At 32.3% G+C, this 9,220-nt stretch overlaps 1 long non-coding RNA gene across 2 annotated transcripts; it reads right to left on the bottom strand.

Moving 5' to 3' along the window:
- Positions 1 to 218: 218 nt before the first annotated feature.
- Positions 219 to 6,183, bottom strand: LOC112457609. Of its 2 annotated transcripts, none has more exons than XR_003041130.1 (4): positions 5,742 to 6,183; positions 5,555 to 5,678; positions 4,784 to 5,072; positions 219 to 355 (listed from the first exon to the last, which is right to left on the bottom strand). It is a non-coding gene; the product is annotated as an uncharacterized LOC112457609 (long non-coding RNA). The 2 variants fall into 2 exon arrangements; XR_003041126.1 differs by having other exon boundaries at positions 5,555 to 5,787; positions 5,928 to 6,183.
- Positions 6,184 to 9,220: the final 3,037 nt, after the last annotated feature.

The following is a 9,220-nucleotide window of genomic DNA, read 5'->3' as shown; positions in this document are numbered from 1 at the left end:
TAAATTAAAAATAAAAAATTATTTCTAATTAGTTTTACAAATAATTATCGAGATTCCCACTGTCCCTATCTACTATCTAGCGAAACCACTGCCAAAGGAACGGGCTTGGAAAAATTAGCAAGGAAAGAAGACCCTGTTGAGCTTGACTCTAGTCTGGCACTGTAAGGAGATATGAGAGGTGTAGCATAAGTGGGAGATGGCAACATCGCTGGTGAAATACCACTACTTTCATCGTTTCCTTACTTACTCGGTTAGGCGGAGCGCGTGCTTCGAGGGCTTCGTGCCCTGGCGGTCACGGTGTTCTAGAGCCAAGCGTGTCAGAGTGGCGTGTCAGAGTATCAAGATCCAGTCCGGTCTGTAAATGGCGTTTTTCTCATTAATTGATTGTATATCATAACGGTCGTGTTTCACTTATTGTTATTAATAATTAATTATTAATATTATAAATGTAAAATTTATTTATAAATATTTGTAAAGATGTATTTTTCTTCTGTAACTGTTCGAATATATTTTTAGATGTTTTCTGATTACTGAGAAAATTATTTGCATATTTACAAAAACTGCATGTTTTACGAAATTAATAAATTATTCTTTTATAGTTACTAACATAGTTTTTCATGCTCAATGATCTAATCACATTTGAGAATTGTTTTCAATTCAGACAATACCTAAACAGATACATCAAATTTTACATTAAATTTACAAGTAAAAAAGTGACAAATTTCAGTGATTAACATTTTTATTGCAGTTAATTCCTTTTGTCGACAAAGAGATAGATAATGCGAGTTATTTGACTGGCAAAATACAATTAGCACATACGCATTAATGATGGCAATTGCTGCTAAGTAAAAAGATAAACAAGTATGTACAATGGCGCTCTCTTTCATTATATTATTACCATCTGTCATTAATTTATTTGAGCACTCATATTTGTATTGCAATCGCCTTTTATTAAAACATTCTTTTATAGTGAACAATTGCAGTTATATAATTATAATTATTAATATAATAAGATACAATTACTGTGCTACGTAATTGTAACAATAATGATAATCATAATATGGTATCTATATATCATAATAACTATACTTTTAAAGATATAAGGCTATAGAGGAAAAGGGTCAAAGGGGAGCCACTTAAAGATAAAGTCAAAAAAGTACATTAAAAATATCATATATTTATTTCAAGTTAAAACTTAAGCGAATCTTAAAAACTATAACTAATTAACTTCTTGATAGTATTCGTAAAAACTGTAAAAAATCATCGAATATAAGTAGTTTTTTAATTTGGAAAAAAAAAAGGCTTTTACTCCCATTACCTAGAGTACGGGGTAAAGAGAGTCAGTATACGGGATAACAATCACTAAATAAATCTGAAATACAGCAATATACTATTTTTTGCCATATTAGGGCACATAGCAATATACTTTTACCAATAGAAACTGTAATTATTATAAAAACATGCAAAATTTAAAAAAATCGCCATTTTAATGCTGAATCGCATCCAGAGCATTCAGCGTGAACCGAATTGCCACAGGATCTGTATCGGTACCATAATTTGTTTGATTTCCCTGTATTTCAGCACAAAAGATCCAGGTATTTTCTTTATTATCATCGTTACTTTCATGAGAGCTATTTGACTATTATTTATCCCAAACGGACTATTTTTAATTTAAACAGATTAATTAATAAATAAGAAAGTAAAGTAAGTAAAAAAAAATTGTGCAAATTAGAAATTTGCACTTGGCTTTCTCATAGAGGAAGTAATGTCTTAAGATGCTAATACGGCCCTCTGATTGGCTGGTGACGCCTTAAGACTATACTTAAGACAATCTTGGATATAAGACCCGACTATGAATACCGGCCTTAAAGAATTATATATGAAATAGAAATATAGAAAAGACTGAAGAATATAATAAAATTAAAAAATTTCGGTAAACCTTTTTTTAACAGAAATCGGTAACCCCTTTATTATTAACAATTTTTATTAATTCTATTATATTCTTCAGTCTTTTCTACTCCTATTTCATATATAATTCGTTAAGATTTGGTTGATCAGTTCTGGAGTTATAGAAATTTCTGTAAAGGCACAGACATACATACATACATACACACATACCGACATTTTTTTTAATGCAATATTTCGACGTTTTAAAACACTCTGAACATATTGACATTAAAAACTCAAAAAACAATCTTTTCTTTGGTTTCTTCTACCCCTATTTTATATACATATAATTCTTTTAAATTTGGTTGATTAGAGCCAACTTTATACGCAATCAAAGGTTCATATACGAATTTACGAAAACAAAGCTTCCTCTATGAGGAAGCAAAACGGGTAATCTACAACTCTCAGGAGTTGTATTGGAATGGATAAAATCGTATTTAAGTAATAGAAAGCAGCAAGTTAGATTCAATGATATATGTTCTAAAATAATTGAGACAGTATTTGGCGTGCCACAGGGATCCGTATTAGGACCTCTATTGTTTATTTTGTACATAAATGATATAGTTATAAAGTCTGCCCGAAGGGAAGTATATTTAGATTATTTGCAGATGACACGACCGCAAGTGTAACAGGAGAAAGTTGTGAGGACTTAGAAATGAAACTAAATATGGTGCTCGGTATACTTGAAGAATGGATGAATGTAAATATGTTAAAAATGAATGCAGTTAAGACCAAATATATGATAGTTAGAAGTATAAGGAAAGAAATAAAAGCAAACATAGGTAATAGTAAAAAGTTTGGATGGAACTGTAATAGAGCCGGGTCGAGAAAGCAAAACATCTGGATGTAATGATCGATAGTAAACTTCGTTAGGACGATTACTGTGATTATATGTTGAAGAAAATAGGGAAAAAAGTGAGCTTTCTGAATAGAATAGGAAATGACATATCGGTGTACACTAGATGTAGGGTTGTGTGGGGTGATGTGCAACACGTTCACTCGTTGCTCGGAAAACATATCCAAAAATCAAATTCTTGAATATATCATGACTGTATAATGTAGAGGAAGAAAAATACTACAATTCTGCGTGATTAGATTTTCAAAATTTTAAATTTTTCCTAAAAATTTTTCGAGTTTTCAAAAAAACGTCTGTTTTAGCATTTTCAAATTTTCTTGGGGTGATGTGCAACACAGGTAAAATTAAGGTAAAAAATACATGAATATCGACATCAATCGACTTAAATGTTAAATTTGGGCTTCTTAAATACAAATTAATCGAAATCTGGTGAACAAAAAATTTCACTGTATTGTAATCGACCTCTGACAAATGGAAATTTCACAAAAAAAAATCATTTTTTATTTGAATTCTTATTTATTTATCGCTTAAAAATTAATATAATAAAAGAAAAAACGCAACCGGATGATCGCCTTTCAGCAATTTTATTGCTGCCCAAATTAGCTCGCAATTGACCGGAACAGCGATACCCTTATTTTTATACTTTCGTGGCATAATGACTAAACACATTGAAAAATGCATTAAATACTCCCACTTCATATACACATGTTCAATCGTAAAATAGCGATAAACTAGCGAAAAATGGGTGTTGCACATCACCCCAAAAAAAGTGTTGCACATCACCCCAAACACGCTATTTTGCGCGGACTGGCGTGACACCAACACAACGTAAGAAAATCACAAAATCGCTTTGGATTATCAAAAGTACTTAAAAAACTAACAATATAAAAATATTTACCTTTAAGATGACTAAAACCAATTCACGAAATCACTATGAAGGTGAAAAGCGAAAATTACATTGAGCTCGAGAAATTTAACTTGTTTTTCGTACAGCAAACCAGGGTGCGTGCCATCTCGCGAGTTATTTATCTAAAACAAGGTACTATTGACACAAATAGATGGCAGTATGCGGTTCTGTCAAATGTCTACATGTAGACCGGGAATCGGAAACGTTGCACATCACCCCTTGTTGCACATTACCCCACACAACCCTACTGTGTATAAGTCTATCATAACGCCTCATTTTGAATATTGCGCAACGATGTTAGTAGGCATGGGTCAAACGTAATTGAATCGACTGCAAGTGGCATAAAACCAGAGTCATATTACAATGTTCGCGATATACAAAGGTAGAATTAATGTTGCAAACCTTTAGGTTTATGAATGTAAGACAAAGGCTAATGTACAATGTATGTATTTTTATTTTTAAGATAGTAAGAGGCATAATGCCAAAACATTTAAGTAATAGGATAGAAATAGTAGGAGATGTGAGTGGACGGCAAACAAGGCAGGCTGAGAATATTAGAATTCAATATTGCAGGACGAGAAGCGCACAGAAAAGTCTATTTTATGAAGGTTTAAATATGTACAACGCCCTACCGGTAGAAATTAAGCAATGCGAAAGAATTGAACCATTCAAACGTAGGTTGAAAGAATATATTGTAAAAAATAGCCGAGAAGACTAATAAAGCTCTCAAAGATTCGCACTCCACTGTCACCGTCTGATACGCGACCTATTGCTAACCTTCCTGAAATGTCAAAAATTCTTGAACGCATGGTGGCCTCACAAATCACCGACTATTTGAACGAACATAACCTGCTGAATCCCAGACAGCTGTGTATCGTTCTGGTTTCAATACGCAATCTGCTCTTTTACGTGTCTGTGACGACATTATAATGGGAATTTATAAAAGACTCATTACAATCATGATTTTATTCGACTTTAGTAAAGCGTTTGATACGGTCCCACATCTTTGTTTGGTTATCAAACTGAAAGAAATCGGTTTTTCTGATGAGGTTCTCGCGTGGATTTTTTCTTACCTTACTGGCCGCTCTCAAGCTGTATTCGACGATAAGGGTAAATTTTCTGAGTGGCTTTTTACGTCGACTAGCGTCCCTCAGGGCTCTGTACTTGGCCCACTTCTATTTGCTCTTTATATCAATGATATAGGTGGATTCCTGTCTTTTGTTTATCATATGATATTCGCGGATGATGTACAAATATATCTCCAATGTACTCGCGCTGACATTCTTCACGGTCTCGAGTTGATTTCAAAGGATGCGAATGCTATTTTTGATTATGCTACGTTAAATGGTCTTAAACTCAATCCTGCAAAATCAAAGGTACTTATATTTGGTAGTCAGGCTTATGTCAATGATATTAACCTCCATTGTCTACTTCCTATCATTGTAAACCATACGCCTTTACCCTTTGTTAACGAAGCTAGGAATTTGGGTGTAATTTTTACAACTAACCTATCTTGGAAAAAACATATCTTGCATGTCTCTCAAAAAGTGCATTATTTTTTGTACAAGCTTAAGTTTAACAAAAACTCTTTGTCCACAAGGTTAAGGATAAGGCTGGTATTAGCTTTAATTATGCCGCACATTGACTACTGCTGCCTAGTCTATCATGGTTTGACTGGAGAATTGAACACCTTATTACAGAGACTTGTGAACTGTTGCATTCGCTTAATTTTATATTTGATCTTAAGCGTGACAAACATATTACTCCGTTCAGGCGACAATTGGGGTGGCTTACAGTTGAAAACAGGAGGTTATACTTTCTTGGCTGTCAAATGTTTTGCATACTTTACATGCGCTCTCCTTCGTATCTGCGTGACAATTTTGCTTTGCTTGATCCGCTGTTGAGGAGATCTGACCGCCGCCTTGTTGCATCCCAAACCTTTCATATTCCTTCCCATAGAACTACCACCTATAGAAACTCCTTTCATCTTTTATCTATATACGTTTGGCATTCTCTTCCTAGTAATATTACCTCTGCTTCCTCAATTGTCTCCTTCAAAGGTCTTCTCAAGGCATATCTGTTGGCACGTAAAGTTGCATGATATTAATTGCTTGCACGGGGCTTATGATGGTGTTTTTCCCTGTTATCAGCTTGTAAGTTGTGTAGCGTCTTATTCTTAGTATTAGTATTAGTATTAGTTAGTTTTATTCTACTTACATTGTTCCTATTTTTAAGCTGCGTTAGTTCTAGTCTTTTTACAGTGTATACTGTTGTGATAAGCTGTTAAGTTGTGCTCTACTCTTAACTGATTTGTGTAGAGAGCACGCACATTTTGTTTTCTTTTTTGTATTGTTAATCTTTGCCCTTTAGTTTTTCTCGGGCATAATAAATTATATCTATCTATCTATCTATCTCTCTCAACGGGACCTGAAAAAATGAGTCCGGCGACAATCAGCGGAAATAAAGTAGCAGGCACGAGTGGAGCAGTGGATATTGATAGAAAAATAGATTGGCTTCTAAGAACAGTGAAATAATTAAAATATGAGACAGCATGTAAAAAGAAGATCAAGTCAATGATAAAGGAAATAGTCCGTGAGGAGATGGAAGGCATTAAACAGAAAATGAAAAAATTGAGAAAAATGTTGATGCAAGGGGCATATGGACCATCAGGTGGAGCGACAAGAAAATATAGCGATGTGATTAAAGAGAGGAAGGAGAAAAATATCATGATTATAAAACCAAAAGTACAACAAAAGAGTAAAATTACGAAAAAAATTATTAAAGAAAAAATTGACATAACCAAGATGGAAATAGGAATTACTAAATTAAGAAAAGGAGGTAAAGGGACAGTGATCTTAGGATGTGAGACAGAAGACAAACAGACATAAAACAATTTAAAAATACTTTCTCAAGAGGAGAAAAAAAGAGCCGGCTGGGAAGATGCAAAATAGCAACCACAGCCTAGGAAGAAGTGGAATTACTCTGGTATACGAATGCACAAAGCTTATTGGCGCATAAGGATGAAATTCAACATCAGATTATGAAGAGAGTGAATCCTGCGATTCTAGCGTTATCCGAGACTAGATTAACTGTAGAAATTGAGGATAGTGAGGTCAATGTACCGGGGTATAGTATAGTTAGATGTGATGCTAAAAATAGAAATACAAGAGGAGTACTGTTATATGTTAGGGATGATATTAAATTTAGAATAATTGATAAGAAAAAGATAGTGTCTCAAATTGTTGGTACGTGGTGGTAGAAATGAGAGAGAATTTGTATAAAGGTATGATAGCAGTAGTGTACCATTCGCCGAGTGCGTCGATAATGGCGATTTCGTGAGATTTTTGGGAGATACAGTAGAAAATTTAATATAATAAAGTATGACTGTGTATAGTGATAGGGGACTTTAATATAGATATAATGGTAGATTTATTTTATACAAAGAAATTATTAACGGTAATGCAAAACCTAGGGATGAGGCAGTATGTTGATTGTCCAACAAGAGTTACAAAAAATAGTCGAACGATAATAGATTTAATTTTTTCGAATAAGGAAGTAAAGGTACAAGTAAATAAGAAACCTAAAATAATGGCTCATGCATGGCTAAAAGTAGAATTTAATATAAATAAAAAGAGAAATATAAAGAATTTAGAGGCAGGGACTATAGTAAATTTAATGTAAATGAATTTCTTAGAATAATGGAAGAAAGAACTAAGCAAGGTCAAGGACTAGATATAAGTATACAAGGGCTGAGAGATTTGTTAACAGTATAGTAAGTGCAAGTAATTTTTATTAATTTATTTCTTTTTTAGTAGCTGCTGTTTTTTACATGTGCTTGCCACATTTTATAAGTTCATGAAAACATAAAATAAATAATACTTTCGATAAATATTTAATATTATGATTATACCAGTTTACATTTTTCGATGACTTTACTTTGATACTTTTATATGTAGAATAATGAAAGAAATTGAATAATAATATTAAGTTTTATTGCAATTTTACAAAATTAAATGCGTCTACAAAATGCAATAAAATTGTTTTAAAATAATTTTTTCTGCTTTTTTACACAACAATTGATTCCTTTCATTATTCTACCGGCAGAAAGTTTCGGGACAACATGAACGCGCACTTATATGCCTTTCATCCAATACGAGTATGAATTATTGAATGTCGTCATCATTACGCACGAAAGAACTTCGAAAAGAAGGAAAAAGAGACCTCCTAACCTGATATAACGTCGCAGTTTAGATATGGTTGCAATTAACGCAATCAACTAAGAAAAATATGGCTATACAATAGTCCTGAAATTTTCTGTCAGTACTGTAGGTATAAAAGTATCAAGATAAAGTCATCAAAAAGTAAATACGAAATATTTTATATTTTATAAAATATTATGATGTAATTTAAAATATCTCAGAAAATTCTTAACAAAAGAGAGCTTTATTAGTGTTTTAAAAACGTCTTGATGAGATTTACAACTTTTATCTCAAGGGAAAAATCAAGTTCCATTTAAGAAATTAATCACCTTTAATTTCTTAAAAACGACAACAACTACATGACACAGTGGAATTATGTGTCCCCCTTCAAACCAAACAACTTTTATTTAAAACATTTTTCTTTAAAAACAATATTTTGGAGATAAAAATTCGTTACGCTTTATTTTGTGCGCAACGACAATATAACGATAACGAAACTGATGTCGTTATGAGTTACAAAAACAGCTTGCCGGGCTATCTGCGCACAAGAGATGATATAGCTATAATTACCAGATAGTCTGTACCTATATAAATTCAAAGCTATAATTTATGGTTTAGATAATAATCATCAATAAAGTATCGCAAAAATACATAGTTAAACAATTTTTTATATAGTAAAGAGACTTCCTAATAAATAAATAAAATATATAAAAAACTAACAATAAGTATAAAATTTATATGTACAGGGTGAACACTAAAAATTGCCATCGCGAATATTTCTAAAGAAACACATTAGAAATTCATGATTTCAAATCATTATGTGAAAAAATGTATTGTATAGTCTTAAAAGAGCAAGAAAAGAGTAATCTTGAAGTCTTTGGATGACCTTGAATAAAAGATTACATCAAATTACACATTACTGTAAAATTTCAAGATAAGACCTAAATCTTATTAAAGATTTCTATAGTTGATATCAAAACATTTTTGGAACAGTATAGTTATAAACCCTCTCTCGCTAAGAAATTTTTGAATTATGAGTCTTTAAATATCACTAATGTTATTCAAGGTACACCATATAAAAATGTAAATCTACACTTTTTTTGTGCGTGTGCGTGTGCGCGCGTACGTATGCGTATTTCAAAGATTACAGAGATTCATCCCCGTAATTCATGTAATATTTAGTGACACACACAGAACACACTTTGTAAAGCAAATCGAGCAATCTTCAAGTGGAATACCTTACAATTAGATAACATTATATAATGGTAATATTACTTATAAACTTTAAAGACTTATAATTCAGAAAATTCT

This window comes from Temnothorax curvispinosus, unplaced genomic scaffold, assembly GCF_003070985.1.
Source record: "Temnothorax curvispinosus isolate PA1 unplaced genomic scaffold, ASM307098v1 QBEX01000108.1, whole genome shotgun sequence".
NCBI classification, from domain to species: domain Eukaryota; kingdom Metazoa; phylum Arthropoda; class Insecta; order Hymenoptera; family Formicidae; genus Temnothorax; species Temnothorax curvispinosus.
The sequence above is the reverse complement of the archived record's forward strand: the minus strand, read 5'-3'. Positions and strand labels throughout refer to the sequence as shown.